The sequence below is a fragment of the Tachyglossus aculeatus genome, chromosome 2 (genome assembly GCF_015852505.1).
Source record: "Tachyglossus aculeatus isolate mTacAcu1 chromosome 2, mTacAcu1.pri, whole genome shotgun sequence".
Classification (NCBI taxonomy): domain Eukaryota; kingdom Metazoa; phylum Chordata; class Mammalia; order Monotremata; family Tachyglossidae; genus Tachyglossus; species Tachyglossus aculeatus.
In genome coordinates, this window is record NC_052067.1 from 174,852,947 (window position 1) to 174,873,234 (window position 20,288).

Below are 20,288 nucleotides of genomic sequence, written 5' to 3' on the forward strand. Positions count from 1 at the left end.
TGTTTAATAAGTACAGTTGATTGATTGAGCACCAAACTAAGGGCTTGGGAGAGTACAAAAGCAGTAAAAGACACTAGCCTATTTTCAAAGATCCCGTAATCTAGCAGGGATTTTCAAAGATCCCGTAATCTAGCAAACAAAATCATGCCTCCGGAAGCCTGTGGGAATTGGGGAGGGCTTTGAAGATTGGGAGAGTTGTGTTCTGGCCAATTTGTAGGGGATGCCAGGCAGAGGGAAAGGCATGAATGAGGGGATGGAGGCCAGAGAGTTCCAGAATGTGTCACAGTAGGAAGGTTTGTGTGTGCTGGGGGGGAGTATGGGAATCAGGCTAGGGAACAGCCAGTGAAGAGGGAAAATAAATAACAAGCAGAGAACTGGTAAAGTGAATGGGCTTTGCAAGTGTGCGGAGAAACGAGGCGTCATTTCCTAAAATGATAGAAAGTATAGTTTCATAAACTACCCTCAAAATATCTGGGGTGCTCCTTCAGCACTCTTCTGAGTTCTCAGTCCGTCTGATAACACATTTGACAGGAAAGGTGGCAACCAATGAAAACATCCGGAAAAGAATGGAATGTCCGGGCCTGGGTTACATTGTAGAATCCACCTGACCTTCTTTGTTAGGGGATTAGAGACTGGAGGATAAATATTGCTACAAAAAGGCTGGTGACTGAAGTTGGGCCTGGGAATGCCATGTGGCTAGAACTCGGTACCGACGGTGGTGAAATCTGCTCTTCCTGCTAGAGTTTTCTGCCCCCTGCTGTTTGGAGAATTCATCCAAGCCTTATCTACAGGTGATTGACTAATAATCATTTTGGTATTTGGTTTTTTTTTTTTTGTGGGGGGCGGGGGTATTTTTTAAGCACTTGCTATGTGCCAGGCACTGCTCTAAGCTCTGGGGTAGAAACAAGTTAATCAGGATGGACATGGTCCCTGTCCTACATGGGGCTCTCTGTCTTAATCCTCATTTTACAGATGAGTCCAGGAGATATGAAGTGACTTGCCCAAGGTCACACAGCAGACAAGTGGCAGAGCTGGGATTAGGACCCACGTCTTTCTGACTCCCAGTCCCAAGCTCTGTCCACTGGGCCACGTTGGAGTAGATAAAAGATAATCAGGACCCACATGGGGCTCTCAGCCTAAGTATGAGGGAGGAATTTCTACATACAGAAATTGCAGTTTATACGGCAAGCTTGTTACGGGTGAGAAATGTGATTACTAATTTTGTTGTGTTGACCTCTCCCAAGTACTTAGTACAGTGCTGTGCACATCTCAAGCGCTCAATAAATGTGATTGATTGATAAACTGATGAAAGGTTTCCTTTTTACATTTTACTCAGCTCTCTAGATGTAACCTTCCATTCTGGCAATTAGCATTGATGGTTGAGATTTAATTCAGTTCTTTCATGTACTGGACCTAATTATCATTCTTTTTGTTGGCTGGTGGGCCTGAAGCCTTCAGGGTTTTTTGGGGGGGGGGGGGGTTTGTGAGGAAAAACTTGGCCTAGATTGTCCAAGGCAAGGCTCTCAAGGAAAGGGCTGGAAGTAGAAAGAGAGGGATATCGAGGGACAGGAGAGTCGGTGGCTGAAGGAAGAGTAAAGTTTTTGTTTGGGTTTTTTTAATGGTATTTAATAATTATAAAAGTAACTGTGGTATTCGTTAATTGCTTACTTTGTGCCAAGCACTATACAAAATGCAGGGAGAATACAAGCAAATTGGGTTGGACACGGTCCCTGTCCCGCATGGGGCTCGTGATCTTAATCCCCATTTTTCAGGTGAGGTAAGTGAGGTACAGTGAAATGATGATGATGGCATTTGTTAAGCGCTTACTATGTGCCAAGCACTTGCCCAAGGTCACATTGTAGACAACTGGCAGAGCCGGATTAAGAACCCAGGTTCCACTGACGCCCAGGCAAGGGTTCTATCCCCTAGGCCACATTGCTTCTCATCACTTGTCTACTGTGTGAACTTGAGCAAGCAACCTGGGCCAGGGGGATACTTGGGGAACTCTCAGAAATCGGGTTTAGACCCAAATCATAATAAATCTCCAGAGATTAGTACTGTCAATCTTTTATTTGATGATAGTTGTTAAGCACAAGATGTGTTCCAAGCATTGTGTACTAACCTTTGGGGTATATACAACCTAATCAGGTTGCCCACAGTCCATATCCCACATGGGGCTCACAGTCTTAATTCCCATTTTACAGATGAGGTAACTGAGTCACAGAAGTTCACACAGCAGACAAGCAGCAGAGCTGGGATTAGGACCCAGGTCCTTCTGAATCCCAGGCCCTCGCTCTATCCACTAGACCACCAGGCTACACTGCTTCTCTACTCAATGGTATTTGTTGACCGCTTACTCTTTGCAGAGCACTGTGCTAAGCACTTCCTGTATACTACTGCCATTACTATCAATTAATCCAAGGTGATGAAGCAGCATGGCTTAGAGGATAGAGCACAGGCCTGGGAGTCAGAATGTCATGGGTTCTAATCCAGACTCCACCACATGTCTGCTGTGTGACCTTGGGCAAGTCACTTCACTTCTCTAGGCCTCAGGTCCCTATCTGTAAAACGGCCATTGAGACTGTGAGCCCCCTGTGGGACAGGGACTGTGTCTAACTAGATTTGCTTGTATCTACCCTGGCACTTAGTACAGTGCCTGGCACATACTAAGCACTTAACAGATACCACAGTTATCAAGGGAGGGAGGGGGCAGGGGAGAGGAGGGGGCTTTTCACCTTATTTCCTGAAAGCCAGTCCCCTCCCAGATTGTTCCAAATTCCTCACCCTCGGCTTCAAGGCTGTCCTTCACCTCACCCCCTCCTACCTCACCTCCCTTCTGTCCTTCTCCAGCCCAGCACGCACCCTCCGCTCCTCTGCCGCTAATCTCCTCACCGTACCTCGTTTTCGCCTGTCCCGCCATCGACCCCCGGCCCAAGTCATCCCCCGGGCCTGGAATGCCCTCCCTCTGCCCATCTGCCAAGCTAGCTCTCTTCCTCCCTTCAAGGCCCTACTGAGAGCTCACCTCCTCCAGGAGGCCTTCCCAGACTGAGCCCCCTCCTTCCTCTCCCCCCTCCTCCCCCTCTCCATCCCCACCGCCTTACCTCCTTCCCTTCCCCACAGCACCTGTATATATGTATATATGTTTGTACGTATTTATTACTGTGTTCATTTTACTTGTACATATCTATTCTATTTATTTTATTTTGTTAATATGTTTGGTTTTGTTCTCTGTCTCCCCCTTCTAGACTGTGAGCCCACTGTTGGGTAGGGAATGTTTCTATATGTTGCCAACTTGTACTTCCCAAGCGCTTAGTACAGTGCTCTGTACACAGTAAGCGCTCAATAAATACAATTGATTGATTGATTGATTAATAATAATGGTATTTGTTAAGCACTTACTATGTGCAAAGCACTGTTCTAAGTGCTTGGGGGATACAAAGTAATCAGGTTGTCCCACGTGGGGCTCACAGTCTTAATCCCCATTTTACAGATGAGGGAACTGAGGCCCAGAGAAGTTAAGTGGCTTGCCAAGGTCATTCATTCATTAATTCAATTGTATTTATTGAGCACTTACTGTGTGCAGAGCACTGTACTAAGTGCTTGGGAAGTACAAGTTGACAACATATAGAGACGGTCCCTATCCAACAGCTGGCTCACAGTCTAGAAGGGGACCGTCTCTATATGTTGCCAACTTGTACTTCCCAAGTGCTTAGTACAGTGCTCTGCACACAGTAAGCGCTCAATAAATATGATTGAATGAATATAGAGACGGTCCCTACCCAACAGTGGGCTCACAGTCTAGAAGGGGAAGACAGGCAACAAAACAAAACATATTAACAAAATAACATAAATAGAATAGTAAATACGTACAAGTAAAATAAAAAGAGTAATAAATATGTACAAACATATATACAGGTACTGTGGTGATGGGAAGGAGGTAAGGCGGGGGTTAGCGGGGAGGAGGGGGAGAGGAAGGAGGGGGCTCAGTCTGGGAAGGCCTCCTGGAGGAGATGAGCTCTCAGTAGGGCTTTGAAGGGAGGAAGAGAGCTAGCTTGGTGGATGTGCAGAGGGAGGGCATTCCAGGCCAGGGGGAGGACGTGGGCTGGGGGTCGATGGCAGGACTCCTTGTCTTCCCTCCCAAACCCTGCCCACTCACTGACGTTCCCATCACCGTTGACGGCACTACCATCCTTCCCGTCTCACAGGCCCGCAAACTTGGTGTCATCCTCGACTCCGTTCTCGCGTTCACCCCTCACATCCAAGCCGTCACCAAATCCTGCCGGTCTCAGCTCCGCAACATTGCCAAGATCTGCCCTTTCCTCTCCATCCAAACCGCTACCCTGCTCATTCAAGCTCTCATCCTATCCCGTCTGGACTACTGTATCAGCCTCCTCTCTGATCTCCCATCCTCTTGTTTCTCCCCACTTCAATCCATACTTCACACCGCTGGCTGGATTGTCTTTGTCCAGAAACTCTCTGGAAATGTTACTCCCCTCCTCAAAAATCTCCAGTGGCTACCAGTCAACCTACGCATCAGGCAGAAATTCCTCACCCTCGGCTTCAAGGCTGTCCATCCATCACCTCGCCCCCTCCTACCTCACCTCTCTTCTCTCCTGCTCCAGCCCAGCCTGCACCCTCCGCTCTTCTGCCGCTAATCTCCTCACCGTTAGGCCTCGTTCTCACCTGTCCCGCCGTCGACCCCCGGCCCACAGCATACCCCTGGCCTGGAATGCCCTCCCTCCGCACATCCACCAAGCTAGCTCTCTTCTTCCCTTCAAGGCCCTACTCAGAGCTCACCTCCTCCAGGAGGCCTTCCCAGACTGAGCCCCCTCCTTCCTCTCCCCTTCGTCCCCCTCTCCATCCCCCCGTCTTACCTCCTTCCCTTCCCCACAGCACCTGTATATATGTATATATGTTTGTCCGTATTTATTACTCTATTTATTTTACTTGTACATATCTATTCTATTTATTTTATTTTGTTAATATGTTTGGTTTTGTTCTGTCTCCCCCTTCTAGACTGTGAGCCCACTGTTGGGTAGGGACTGTCTCTATATGTTGCCAACTTGTACTTCCCAAGTGATTAGTACAATGCTCTGCACACAGTAAGCACTCAATAAATACGATTGACTGACTGACTGACTGACAGGTGAGAACGAGGAACAGTGAGGAGGTTAGTGGCAGAGGAGCGGAGGGTGTGGGCTGGGCTGGATCAGGAGAGAAGGGAGGTGAGGTAGGAGGGGGCGAGGGGATGGACAGCCTTGAAGCCGAGAGTGAGGAGTTTTTGCCTGATGCATAGGTTGATTGGTAGCCACTGGAGATTTTTGAGGAGGTGAGTAACATGCCCAGAGTGTTTCTGCACAAAGATGATCCAGGCAGCAGCATGAAATATAGATTGAAGTGGGGAGAGACAAGAGGATGGGAGATCAGAGAGGAGGCTGATGCAGTAATCCAGTCAGGATAGGATGAGAGATTAAACCAGCAGGGTAGCAATTTAGATGGAGAGGAAAGGGCGGATCTTGGCGATGTTGCAGAGGTGAGACCGGCAGGTTTTGGTGATGGATTGGATGAGAGGGGTGAACAAGAGAGCAGAGTTGAGGATGACACCAAGGTTGCGGGCTTGTGAGACCAGAAAGATGATAGTGCTGTCAACAGTGATGGGAAAGTCAGGGAGAGGGCGGCGTTTGGGTGGGAAGATAAGGAGTTCAGTCTAGGACATGCTGAGTTTTAGGTCAATCAATCAATCAATCATATTTATTGAGTGCTTACTGTGTGCAGAGCACTGTACTAAGCGTTTGGGAAGTACAAGTTGGCAACATATAGAGACAGTCCCTACCCAACAGTGGGCTCACAGTCTAGAAGGGGGAGACAGAGAACAAAGCCAAACATATTAACAAAATAAAATAAATAGAATAGATATGTACAAGTAAAATAAATAAATAAATAAATAAATAGAGTAATAAATACGTACAAACATATATACATATATATAGGTGGGCAGACATCCAGATGGAGATGTCTTGAAGGCAGGAGGAGACACGAGCCTGAAGGGAAGGAGAGAGAGCAGGGGCAGAGATGTAGATTTGGGTGTCATCAGTGTAGAGATGATAGTTGAAGCCGTGGGAGCAAATGAGTTCACCAAGGGAGTGAGTGTAGATAGACAACAGAAGGGAACAAAGAACTGACCCTTGAGGAACCCCTACAGTAAGGGGATGGGAGGGGGAGGAGGAGACCGCAAAAGAGACTGAGAATGAATGGCCGGAGAGATGAGGAGAACCAGGAGAGGACAGAGTCTGTGAAGCCAAGGTTGGAGAATAGCGTGTTGAGGAGAAGGGGGTGGTCCACAGTGTTGAAGGCAGCTGAGAAGTCGAGGAGGATTAGGATAGAGTAGGAGCCGTTGGATTTGGCAAGCAGAAGCTCACTGGTTACCTTTGAGAGGGCAGTTTCCATGGAATATAGGGGGGATGGGAGCCAGATTGAAGGGGGTCGTGGAGAGAGTTGGCATTGAGGAATTCGAGGTAGTGCTTGTAGATGACTCGTTCAAGGAGTTTGGAAATGAATGGTAGGAGGGAGATGGGGCGATAACTAGAAGGTGAGGTGGGGTCAAGAGGGGTTTTTTGGGGATGGGAGAGACGTGAGCATGTTTGAAGGCAGAGGGGAAGGAACCAGTGGAGAGTGAGCAGTTGAAGATGGAAGTTAAGGAGGGGAGGAGGGACGGAGTGAGAGATTTCATAAAATGAGAGGGAATGGGGTCAGAAGCACAGGTGGCCAGAGTAGCACTTGAGAGGAGGGAGAAGGAGTTCACACAGCTGACAAGTGGCAGAGCTGGGATTTGAACCCATGACCTCTGACTCCCAAGCTTTCCACACTGCTTTCCACACTGCTTCTCCAAATGACCTCGGAGAAGTGGGAAGGTCCAGACAGAAGTAACTCGTGGCTGAGCTAACCATGACACGACATGAAGCGCTTAGTACAGTGCTCCTCACACAGTAAGCACTCAATAAATATGCTCGAATGACATGAATAGCGAAGGCATATTTGGCTCTTGATCCTACAATTTCCCCATCTTTCCTAGCAGCATCTCAAGAAGAGATCTCTCCCATCTTCTCAAAATCTAAGCCCTCTACCTGCACCTCCAACCCCAAATGCCATCTCACTGAATGTAAAAATATACCCGTGGCAGGCTTCCTTGAGCATGATTTTATTATTATTATTATTATTATTATTATTATTATTATTATTATCAGTGAGACTCCTTAGGTAATTCAAGCCAAAAGTGTGGATTTCCTCTGTTATCAGGGTAGTGATGAAGCTGTCTTTGATAGAGAACCTGAAAAATTGAGAGAGGGTGATATTAATAATAATAATAATAATGATGGTATTTGTTAAGTGCTTACTATGTGCCAGGCACTGTTCTAAGCACCTGTGGTAGACAGACACAAGGTAATCAGGTTGTCCCACATGGGGCTCACAGTCTTAATCCCCATTTTACAGATGGGGTAACTGAGGCATAGAGAAGTTAAGTGACTTATCCAAAGTCACACAGCTGACAAGTGGCGGAGTCGGGATTAGAACACACGACTTCTGACTCCCAAACCCATGCTCCTTCCACTGAGCCATGCTGCTTCTGTATTAGATGGGAAGCAATGTCTCAGTCTATTTACTCAATTAATTGGTATTTAATGAGCACTTACAGTGTGCGGAGCACGGGACTAAATGCTTGGGAGAGTCCAATACTGTACCTGTTTTCCTTTCTAGCTTTACTTCTCTGCACATAGTAAGCAGTCAACAAATACCACTGAGTAGATAACCAGTGTAGCTTAGTGGCCTAGTGGATAGAGGAAGAGCCTGGGACTCAGAAAGACCCTCCTCCCCCTCCCCATCCTCCCCGCCTTACCTCCTTCCCCTCCCCACAGCACCTGTATATATAGAAACATATATATATAGAAACAGCGTGGCTCAATGTAAAAGAGCCCAGGCTTTGGAGTCAGAGGTCATGGGTTCAAATCCCAGCTCCGCCACTTGTCAGCTGTGTGACTTTGGGCAAGTCACTTAACTTCTCTGGGCCTCAGTGACCTCATCTGTAAAATGGGGATTAAGACTGTGAGCCTCCCGTGGGACAACCTGATCACCTTGAAACCTCCCCAGTGTTCAGAACAGTGCTTTGCACTTAATAAGTGCTTAATAAATGCCATCATTATTATGTATATATGTTTGTACATATTTATTACTCTATTTATTATTTATTATTTTTATTTATTTATTTTACTTGCCCATATTTATTCTATTTATTTTATTTTGTTAATATGTTTTGTTTTGTTGTCTGTCTCCCCCTTCTGGACTGTGAGCCTGCTGTTGGTAGGGACCATCTCTATATGTTGTCAACTTGTACTTCCCAAGTGCTTAGTACAGTGCTCTGCACACAGTAAGCGCTCAATAAATACGATTGACTGACTGACCTGGGTTCTAATCCCAGCTCTGCCACTTATCTGCTGTGTGAACTTGGGCAAATCACTTACCTTTTCTGTGCCTCAGTTACCTCATCTGTAAAATGGGAATTGAGACTGTGAGCCCCAGGTGGGCTATGGACTGTGGGAGGAAGCAGGGTAGGCAGAAAGGAGGAGACTTTTCACCTTATTGCCTGAAAGCCTCATGTGAGACCTGATTATCCTGGTATCTACTCCAGTGCCTAGTATTTTATCAAAACATTCTGCCCTTTCTCCCTTTTTCCCTCCTTCCTTCCCCTTCTTCCCTCCTTGGCTGCCATCTTCAACTATTCCCTCTCCAATGGCTTCTTCCCCACTGCTTTCAAACATGCTGATACATGCCCCATCCTAAATAAAACCTCCCATGACCCCACGACTCCCTCCAGTTATTGCCCCATCTCCCTCCTCCCTTTCCTCTCCAAACTCCTTGAGTGAGTTGTCTGTACCCGTGGTCTCAAATTCCTCTCCTCCAATTCTCCCCTGGACTCCCTCCAGTCTGGCTTCTGCCCACTTCATTCCACAGAGTGGGCAAGTCACTTCACTTCTCTATACCTCAGTTCCTTATTTGAAAATTGGGGATCCAGTACCTGTTTTCCTTCCTACTTAGACTGTGAACCCCATGTGGGTCCTGATTATCCTTGTATCTACCCCAGTGCTTACCACAGTGCTTGGCACATTGTAAGTTTTTAACTAATACAGTTCCCTCATCTGTAAAATGGGGATGAAGACTGTGAGCCCCACGTGGGACAACCTGATCACCTTGCATCTCCCCCAGCACTTAGAACACTGCTTTGCACATAGTAAGTGCTTAACAATAACAATAATAATAATTATAATAATAATGGCATTTGTTACTATGTGCTTAGCACAGTTCTTCCCAAGCGCTTGGTATAGGGCTCTGCACACAGTAAGCACTCAATAAATATGATTGAATGAATGAATCCCTCCTGCCTTACCTCCTTCCCCTTCCCACAGCCCCTGTATATATGTTTGTACAGATTTATTACTCTTATTTATTTTACTTGTACATATCTATTCTATTTATTTTATTTTGTTGATATGTTTTGTTTTATCATCTGTCTCCTCCTTCTCGACTGTGAGCCCGCTGTTGGGTAGGGACCGTCTCTATATGTTGCCAACTTGGACTTCCCAAGCTCTTAGTACAGTGCTCTGCACACAGTAAGTGCTCGATAAATATGATTGAATGAATGAATGAATGTTATTATTACCATTATTATTATTACTATTATACACTTAATAAATACCATTGATTTTATGAGGATATTGAATTTGGAGAGCAATGTTATCTACCCCCTACAGGGAGGGAATTACAGGATGAGAGAGTAGTATCACTAAGGGAAAGAAGGCAGGAGAGGGGAGATGGAAAAGCAAAGTGGCCTAGGGGAAAAAGCTCAGGTCTGGGAACCAGGAGACCTGGGTTCTAATCCCTACTCTTCCACTTATCTGCTGTATTACCTTGGGCAAGTCACTTTACTTCTCATTGCCTTGGTTTCTTCAAGTATAAATGGGGATTAAATATTTGTTCCCCACTCATCCTGCTTAGTGAAGACTAAGTGGAACAGAAATTGGCTTAATGGATAGAGTACAGGCCTGGGAGTCAGAAGGATCTGAGTTCTAATCCCTGCTCTACCACATGTTTTCTGTGTGACCTTGGGCAAGTCACTTCACTTCTCTGGGCCTCAGTTACCTCATCTGTAAAACGGGGATTATGAATGTGAGCCCCATGTGGGACAGGGACTGTGTCCAACTTGATTAACTTGTATCTACCCTAGAGCTTGGAATAGTGCCTGGCACATAGTAAGTGCTTAACAAATACCACTATTATTATTATTACACTTGGCACAGTATTTTGCACAAAGTAAGCGCTTAACAAATACCACAATTGTTATTATCATTAAAGGCTCAGTTAGAAGGTTGGTTTGAGAGAAGTGAAGAGAGTGAGCTGGTAAGCAGTGGGTGAAAGGAGCAGATGTGTAAGATGGAGCCAGTTTATTTGAAAACCTTGAAGCCACATTCAAAGGGTTTTTGTTGATGAGGAGGGAGAAAGGAAGCCAGGGGAAGGTTTTGAGGGGGAGACAGATGTGGGCCAAACGACAGATTGCAGCATGGAGAGGCTGGAGGCAGGTTGTTTCAATGGAGTAGCAGTGATATTCATGAAATTTGCATCAAGGTGGTCTGCTGTTACTGTGGAGAAGAAGGTACAGATCTGGGAAAATATTGGGCAGGAAGAACCGGCAGGATTTGGCAGGAGGCCAGATATGACAGTTGAAAGACAACTCTGTATATATGTATTTTTGTTTGTACATATTTGTTACTCTATTTATTTATTTATTTTACTTGTACATATCTATTCTATTTATTTTATTTTGTTAGTATGTTTGGTTTTGTTCTCTGTCTCCCCCTTTTAGACTGTGAGCCCACTGTTGGGTAGGGACTATCTCTATATGTTGCCAACTTGTACTTCCCAAGCGCTTAGTACAGTGCTCTGCACACAGTAAGCCCTCAATAAATACGATTGTTGATGATGATGATGATGATGAACCAGGAGTCGACGACAACATTGAGACTGTAAGCTTCTGGGATGGCAAAGTGGGCGGTGGTGGCTGTGATAAGCAGAGAAGCAACATGGACTGAAGGATAGAGCCCGGGCCTGGAAATCAGAAGGACTTGGGTTCTAATCCCGGCTCCACTACTTATTTGCCATGTGACCTTGAGCAAGTCACTTCACTTCTCTATGCCTCAGTTACCTCATCTGTAAAATGGGGATTAAGATTGGTAGCCCCATGTGGGACAGGAACTCTGTCTAATCTGATTTGCTTGTAGCCACTATTTTTAAAAAAAACACAATTATTGTTGTTATTATTAAAATAAATCAGGAGGAGAAAGAGGGAAAATGAAGGGTTCGGTGTTGCCTACATTGAGGGTGAAGATTGACCATTTATCATTATAATCATCATTAGTATTACCATGGTACTAATTTAGCACATACTGTATGTCAAGGACTGTTCTAAACCTGGGATAGATGCAAGTTATCAAGGCAGACACGGTCCCTGTTCCACATGGGGCTCACAGTTTAAGTAGAAGGGAGTACATGTGTATTGAAACCCCATTTTATACTTGAGGAAAGTGAGGCACACAGAAGTGAAATGACTTCCCCAAAGTCTCACAGCAAATAATTGGCAGAGCCGGGACTAGAACCCAGTTCCTCTGAGACCCAGGCCTGGGAGCCTACACAAATCTACATCTCTGCCCCTGCTCTCTCCCCCTCCCTCTAGGCTCACATCTCCTCCTGCCTTCAGGACATCTCCATCTGGATGTCTCCCGCCACCTAAAACTCAGCATGTCCAAGACTGAACTCCTTGTCTTCCCCCCCAAATCCTGCCCTCTCCCTGACTTTCCCATCACTGTTGACGGCACTACCATCCTTCCTGTCTCACAAGCCCGCAACCTTGGTGTCATCCTTGGGTCCACTCTCTCATTCACCCCTCACATCCAAGCCGTCACCAAAACCTGCCGGTCTCAGCTCTGCAACATTGCTAAGATCCGCCCTTTCCTCTCCATCCAAACCGCTACCCTGCTCATTCAAGCTCTCATCCTAGCCCGTCTGGACTACTGCATCAGCCTCCTCTCTGATCTCCCATCCTCATGTCTCTCCCCACTTCAATCCATACTTCATGCTGCTGCCCGGATTGTCTTTGTCCAGAAACGCTCTGGGCATGTTACTCCCCTCCTCAAAAATCTCCAGTGGCTACCAATCAATCTGCGCATCAGGCAGAAACTCCTCACCCTCGGCTTCAAGGCACTCCATCACCTCGCCCCCTCCTACCTCACCTCCCTTCTCTCCTTCTACAGCCCAGCCCACACCCTCCGCTCCTCTGCTGCTAATCTCCTCACTGTGCCTTGTTCACGCCCGTCCTGCCATAGACCCCCGGCCCACGTCATCCCCCTGGCCTGGAATGCCCTCCCTCCCAACATCCGCCAAGCTACCTCTCTTCCTCCTTTCAAGGCCCTACTGAGAGCTCACCTCCTCCAGGAGGCCTTCCCAGACTGAGCCCCCTCCTTCCTCTCCCCCTTACCCCCCTCTCCATCCTCTCGTCTTACCTCCTTCCCTTCCCCACAGCACCTGTATATATGTATATATGTTTGTACATATTTATTACTCTATTTACTTATTTATTTTACTTGTACATATCTATTCTATTTATTTTATTTTGTTAATATGTTTGGTTTTGTTCTCTGTCTCCCCCTTCTAGACTGTGAGCCCGCTGTTGGGTAGGGACCGTCTCTATATGTTGCCAACTTGTACTTCCCAAGAGCTTAGTACAGTGCTCTGCACACGGTAAGCGCTCAGTAAATACGATTGATTGATTGATTGATAGACTACGCTGCTTGTCCACCAGACACTGATAAACCAGGTACTTTCAATGCACATCCAGAAACTTCATCCCTCACGAATCACTCTTCCACGTTGACTGTGTACTTCAGGAAATGTGAAGCCTGGCAAGTTATTTTCTTAGGTTTAAACAGGACCCTCCCCCGCCCCCGCGGTCCCCTTTCATTGTCAGCCCCCTACTCTCATGAGGCTCCCAACCCACCCACTCATCGACATCACATCGGGAGGGGAGACGGGCCGCCTGACAGAACATGCAGAATGCATTTCAGCTCATCTGACTGTCAGAGAGCTAAAGTAACTCGGACAAGCATCTAGACATTGTTATCTTCTTTATCTTGAATTCATTTCCATTCTATCGGCTTAAAAATAACTTGGACTTTGGCTCGACAGATTTGTGGAGCAGAGAATCAGCCAGGGATATTCTCTAGGGGAGTAAGCCAGCCCACGAGTTATTTACAAAATGAAAGTTTAATAATGATAATTGGGGAATTTGTTAAATGCTTACTATGTGCCAGGCACTCTACTGAGTGCTAAGGTAGATGATACCAGTTAGTCAGGCTGGACACAGTCCATGTCCCACATGGGATTCACAGTCTTAATCCCCATTTTACAGATGAGGTAACTGAGGCACAGAGAAGTGAGCATTGGTAGGGAGAGAGAAGCAATGTAGTCTAGTGGATAGATCATGGGCCTGGAAATCAGAAGGACCTGGCTTCCACTCCTGGCTCTGCCACTTGTCTGCTGTGTGACCTTGGGCAAAACAGCTAACTTCTCTGTGCCTCAGTTACCTCATCTGTAAAATGGGTATTAAGACTTTAAGCCCCAAGTGGGACCTGAACTGATTAGCTTGTATCGATCCAAGTGCTTAGTAAAGTGCCGAACACTTAGTAAGCGTTTAATAAATACCACTGAATAAAGAAGGGGGGGTGGGTAAAAAAAGAGAGGGCAGGAGGTAGGAAGGGATAGGGAGAGGGAAAGGGAGAGAAGGGGGAGGGAGGGAGAGAGGAAAGGAGGGAGAGAGGAAAGGAGGGAGAGAGAAAAGGAGGGAGAGAGGAAAGGAGGGAGAGAGGAGGTGTTTCCAGGAAAAGGGGGTGGGGGCAAGGGGGGGTACCCAGAGTGTATGTCACTGAGAGGTTGAGTAGGGTCAGGTAGGAATAATGATAATGAATAAGTATGGTACTTGTTAATCACTTACTATGTGCCAAACACTTGGGTAATAATAATAATAATAATAATAATAATAATAATAATAGCATTTATTAAGTGCTTACTATGTGCAAAACACTGTTCTAAGCACTGGGGAGGTTGCAAGGTGATCAGGTTGTCCCACCGGGGGCTCACAGTCTTAATCCCCATTTTACAGATGAGGGAACTGAGGCCCAGAGAAGTTAAGTGACTTGCCCAAAGTCCCACAGCTGACAATTGGCAGAGTCAGCATTCGAACCCATGACCTCTGACTCCAAAGCCTGGGCTCTTTCCACTGAGCTACGCTGTAGGTCCAAGTCATTCAGTTTGGACACAATCCCTGTCCCACGTGGTGCTCACAGTCTTAAACCCCATTTTACAGATGAGGTAACTAAGGCCCAGAGAAGTGAAGTGACTTGGTCGAGGTCATGCAGCAGATATGTGGCAGAGCTGGGATGAGAACCCAGGGCCCTTCCGACTCCCAGTCCGGGGTTCTCTCAACTAAGCCACGCTGCTCTCTTAGGTTAGGTGAGGAGGAGGAGATCACCGGTGACCTTGGAGAAAGCAATTTCAGGGAGGGAGGGACAGAAGCCAGATTGCAAGAGAATCACTGAGGGAGGTGGAGAGAAAATGGTGGCAAGCTGTTGTAAATGACGCACTTGAGAAACTCGTACAGGAATGCTCCGGCCCAGGTCCTCCCCCTGGCCTGGAATGCCCTCCCTCCACACATCCACCAAGCTAGCTCTCTTCCTCCCTTCAAAGCCCTACTGAGAGCTCACCTCCTCCAGGAGGCCTTCCCAGATTGAGCCCCCTTTTTCCTCTTCTCCTCCCCACCCCCAACCCTACCTCCTACCCCTCCCCACAGCACTTGTATATATGTTTGTACAGATTTATTACTCTATTTTACTTGTACATATTTACTATTCTACTCATTTTGTTAATGATGTGTATCTAGCTTTACTTTATTCTGATGACATGACACCTGTCCACATGTTTTGTTTTGTTGTCTGTCTCCCCCTTATAGACTGTGAGCCCGTTGTTGGGTAGGGACCATCTCTATATGTTGCCAACTTGTACTTCCCAAGCACTTAGTATGGTGCTCTGCACACAGTAAGCGCTCAATAAATACAAGTGAATGAATGAATGAATGCGGGGAGGGAGGAGGAAGTGAGTTCTCATTCATCTGTAGGTTTTTGACCCTCTCCTTGAGATTATGCTGATATTGTACAAGGTTCATTTTTGGCCAGCATTGCAAGACCGAGACAGTCCAAAATCTAATCCTCGTTTAGCAAGTGGGAAGAACACTAGCCTAGGAGTCAGAAGACCTGTGTTTTAATCCTGGCTCTGCCACTGACCTGCTGTGTGACCTTGGGAAATCACTTAACTTCTCTGTGCCTCAGTTCTCTCATCTGCAAAATGGGGATTTAATACTTGTTCTCTCTCCTTCTTGGACTATGAGCCCCAGGTGGGACCTGATTATCTTGTACCTTGTATCTACCTCAGTGCTTAGAACAGTGCTTTGCACATAGTAAGTGCTTAACAAATGCTATTATTATTATTATTGTTATTATTTATTATCTATCCCTGAACTTAGCACATACTAAAGGCATAACAAATGCCACAATATTATACATATATAATATGTAAATATATTCATATATTTTGAATGGCATTGTTATATTGATTAAATTATTCAAATGCTATAATATTTATTATATATATTCATAAAACTTTCCCAAGCACTTAGTAGAGTGCTCTGCACAGAGTAAGTGCTCATTAAATACCATTAGTTGATTGATTGATTGGGTTCTAATGCCAGCTCTGCCAGTTGCTTCCTATGGGACTTTGGACAAGTCACTTAACCTCTCATTACCTCAGTTTCCTCTTCCGTAAAACAGGGGTTCATTACCTGTTCTCCCTCCCCCTTAGACTGTCAATCCCAAAAGGGACAGGGACTTTACCTGACAGGATTATCTTTTATCTACCGAGCACTTTATCCGGTGCTTGGCACCTAATAAGCACTTCACAAATACAGTAGTTATCATTATTTATTGCTGATATCCCCCCCACACCCCCCCACACCCCCTCCAGTTCGGAGGAAATGGAAAAAAAAATCTGAAGACAGAGCATTTTGGAGTTGGTGCGGCCCCTCTCCTGGACTGTTCATTAACTGAGCGGGTTAACTGACTTTTGTTTACCCAGGGTCAATACCAGAATTAGATAGGTAATGATTCTTTGACTGATACAACTCAAACTATTTAAGGGCCAAATAGTTAACCCAAAACACTCAATTGATGGATTGATGGATGGCTCTTGGGGTTGGATTCCCAAACTAGGTAAGAATTTGGGAGATTCTTAAGTTATAGCATTTTTCCCTGTTTCTAATGCTCAGAACTGATACTTTCTGTGCCCCTCCTATCTAGTAATAATAATTGTGGAATTTGTTAAGTGCTTACTATGTGTCAAGCACTATAATAAGCACTGGGGTGGATACAAGCAAATAGGCTTAAACACAGTCCCTATCCCAAAGGGGCTCACAGTCTCAATTCCCATTTTACAGATGAGGTAACTGAGGTCCAGAAAAGTGAAGTGACTTGCTCAGTCTTCATGGTGGCTAGCTCAAACATTATTGGAAGGGTCTTCCCTGTGGCTGCCGTTATGGATTTTTTGGGAGATGGAAGGAAAGTTAGAGAGAGGTGGGCATGGATATTTTCAAGTGTATTTCTAACTCTCTTTCTTGTGACTTTAATAAGTAATTAACAGTCTAAATCCTAAAACTGGCAAAGGAAGATATCCGGTATAAATTTTGCTTTCAGGTTGAATTGTTTTTGCTTTTTGACATTTCCTGTGTGCAACCTGCTAGTTTAGTATAGCAGTAGGCTGCAGCTGTACTTACTCGAAAAGTGTGGCAAGGAGACCTCACTTTCGTATAGCGGATTTTGGTTAGGGGAATCAGCTCAACCTGGAAAGTGCTGATTCCTGCTGAGTTTTTGACTACTTTACTCTTTGATTTGAGGTCCGCACACAGTAAGCGCTCAATAAATACAACTGAATGAAAGAGCACAGAACTGGGAGTCAGAGAATCTGGCTTCTAATTCTGGCTCTACCACTTGCCTTTTTTGTGACCTCAGAAAAGTCACTTCACTTCTCTGAGCCTCAGTTTCCTCCTCTGTAAAAGCCCATCTCCACCAAGAGAGCATCCCCAACTAAGCGGTTATTTCCCCTACTTCCTCTCCCTTTCTGTGTTGTCTTTGCACTTCAGTTAATCCATCAATCAATTGTACTTATTGAGCACTTACAATACGTACAGCACTGTACTAAGCACTTGGGAGAGTACAATACAACAGTATAATAGACACTTTCCCTGCACACAACAAGGTTTTGAAGGTGGGGACAGTGACTGTCTGCTGGAAATGAAGAGAGAGGGCATTCCAAGCTAGAGGCAGGATGTGGGCAAGGGGTTGGCAGTGAGATAGATGAAATCGAGGTACAGTATTAGAAGAGGCTGGCATTAGAAGAGGGAAGTGTGTGGGCTTGGTTGTACTGGGAAAGCAGCAAGGCAAGATAGGAGGGGCAAGGCGATTGCTTTAAAGTCAATGGTAAGGAGTTTCTGTTTGAAGTGGAAGTGGATGGGCAACCACTGGAGGTTCTCGAGGAGTGGGGAAACAGACTGAACGGTTTTTGAAGAAAAATGATCCAGGCAGCAGAGTGAAGTGTGGATTGGAGTGGGAAGAGGCAAGAGGCAGGGAAATCAGCAAAAAGGTTGATGGAGTAATTAAGGTGGGACAAGATAAATGCTTGGATTAATGGAGTAGCAGTTAGGATGGAGAAGAAAGGATGTTGTGGAGGTCGAACCAACAGGATTTAGTAATGGATTGAATGTGTGGATTGAATCAGAGAGTTGAGTCAATGATAATATGAAGGTTACAGGCTTGTGAGACTGGAAGGCTGCTGGTACTGTCTACAGTGCTGGGAAACTCAAGGAAAGGGCAGGAATTGGGTGGGAAGGTAAGGAGCTCTGTTTTGGACATGTTAAGTTTGAGGTGTCAGCAGAACATCCAAGTAGGGATGTTGCTCCTGAAGGCATGAGGAAATGCAAGACTAAAGAAAATTAGTCTGGAATATTAGTTCTGTAAAGCTGGAGGTATAAGTGGGATACCCAAGTAGAGCTGTCCTGAAGGTAGGAGGAAGTGCCAGACTGCAGAGAAGAAAGATCAGGGCTGGAGATGTAGATTTGGGAATCATCTCCTTAGAGAAGCAGGATGCTCAGTGGAAAGAGCACGGGCTGTGGAGTCAGAGGTCATGGGTTCAAATCCCGGCTCTGCCATTTGTCAACTGTGTGACTTTGAGCAAGTCACATAACTTCTCTGTGCCTCAGTTACCTCATTTGTAAAATGGGAATTAAGACTGTGAGCCCCCTGTGGGACAACCTGATCACCTTGTAACCTCCCCAGCACTTAGAACAGTGCTTTGCACATAGTAAGCACTTAATCAATGCCATTATTATTATTATTATTATTATCATTAGAGATGGTAGTAGAAGCCGTGGGACAAATTCATTCATTCATTCATTCAATCATATTTATTGAGCACTTACTGTGCGCAGAGCACTGTGCAGAGAATGAGTTCTCCAAGGGAGTGGGAGGAGTTGGAGAATAGAAGGGAACCCAGAATTGAACATTTGAGGGACTCCCACAGTAAGGGGATAGGAGGCAGAGGAGTCCCCCCTCTCCCTGACTTTCCCATCACTGTGGACAGCACTACCATCCTTCCTGTCCCACAAGCCCGCAAACTTGGTGTCATCCTCGACTCCGCTCTCTAGTTCACCCCACACATCCAATCCGTCACCAAAACCTGCCTGTCTCACCTCCACAACCTCGCCAAGATCCACCCTTTCCTCTCCATCCAAATCACTACCTTGCTGGTTCAATCTCTCATCCTATCCCGACTGGATTACTGCATCAGCCTCCTCTCTGATCTCCCATCCTCCTGTCTCTCCCCACTTCAGGCTATACTTCACTCTGCTGCCCGGGTTATCTTTGTACAGAAACGCTGTGGGCATGTTACTCCCCTCCTCAAAAATCTGCAGTGGCTGCCTGTCAACCTACGCATCAAGCAAAAACTCCTCACTCTTGGCTTCAAGGCTCTCCATCCCCTCGCCCCCTCCTACCCCACCTCCCTTCTTTCCTTCTACAGCCCAGCCCGCACCCTCCACTCCTCTGTTGCCAACCTCCTCACTGGGCCTCATTCTCGCCTGTCCCATCATCGACCTCTGGCCCATGTCCTTCCCCTGGACTGGAATGCCCTCCCGCCACACATCTGCCAAGCTAGCTCTCTTCCTCCCTTCAAAGCCCTTCTGACTGTTCACCTCCTCCAGGAGGCCTTCTCAGACTGAGCCCCCTTTTTCCTCTCCTCCTCCCCATCCCCCCAACCTGCCTACTTCCCCACCCCACAGCATTTGTATCTATCTGTACAGATTTATTACTCTATTTATTTTACTTGTACATATTTACTATTCTACATTGCCAAGATCCGCCCTTTCCTCTCCATCCATACCGCTACCCTGCTCGTTCAAGCTCTCATCCTATCCCGTCTGGACTACTGCATCAGCCTTCTCTCTGATCTCCCATCCTCATGTCTCTCCCCACTTCAGTCCATACTTCATGCCGCTGCCAGAATTGTCTTTGTCCAGAAACGCTCTGGGCATGTTACTCCCCTCCTCAAAAACCTCCAATGGCTACCAATCAATCTGCGCATCAGGCAGAAACTCCTCACCCCTTCTCCTGGAAACACCACCTCTCTCCTTCCTTTCCTCTCTCCCTCTCTCCCCTTCTCTCCCTTCCTCTCTCCCTATCCCTTCCTACCTACTCTCTCCTTTTTTAACTGCCCCCCACTTCTTTATTCAATGGTATTTGTTAAACACTTACCAAGTATCAGGCACTTTACTAAGCGCTTGGACAGATACAAGCTAATCAGTCCAAGGCCCACTTGGGGCTCACAATCTTAGTACCCATTTTACAGATGAGGTAACTGAGGCAAAGAAAAGTTAACTGCTTTGCCCAAGGTCACACAGCAGACAAGTGGCAGAGCCAGGAGTGGAAGCCAGGTCCTTCTGAGTTCCAGGCCCATGCTCTATCCATTAGATTACACTGCTTCTCTCTCCCTCCCATTGCTCGCCCCCCATCCTCCCTCTCCCTCCTGGTTCT

General features: G+C 46.2%; 1 protein-coding gene across 2 annotated transcripts in view; it reads left to right on the plus strand.

The window, feature by feature from the left end:
- Positions 1-709: 709 nt before the first annotated feature.
- The window catches only part of LOC119921217 (solute carrier organic anion transporter family member 1B3-like), a 101,250-nt gene continuing 81,671 nt past the window's right edge, over positions 710-20,288 (plus strand). Inside the window, exon 1 of one of the 2 annotated variants that reach the window (XM_038741562.1) lies at positions 710-791. The gene's annotated coding sequence lies outside the window, so the exon portion shown is untranslated. Of the gene's footprint in view, positions 792-16,349; positions 16,419-20,288 lie in introns of those variants that run through there. The other variant, XM_038741559.1, reaches the window with a different exon arrangement.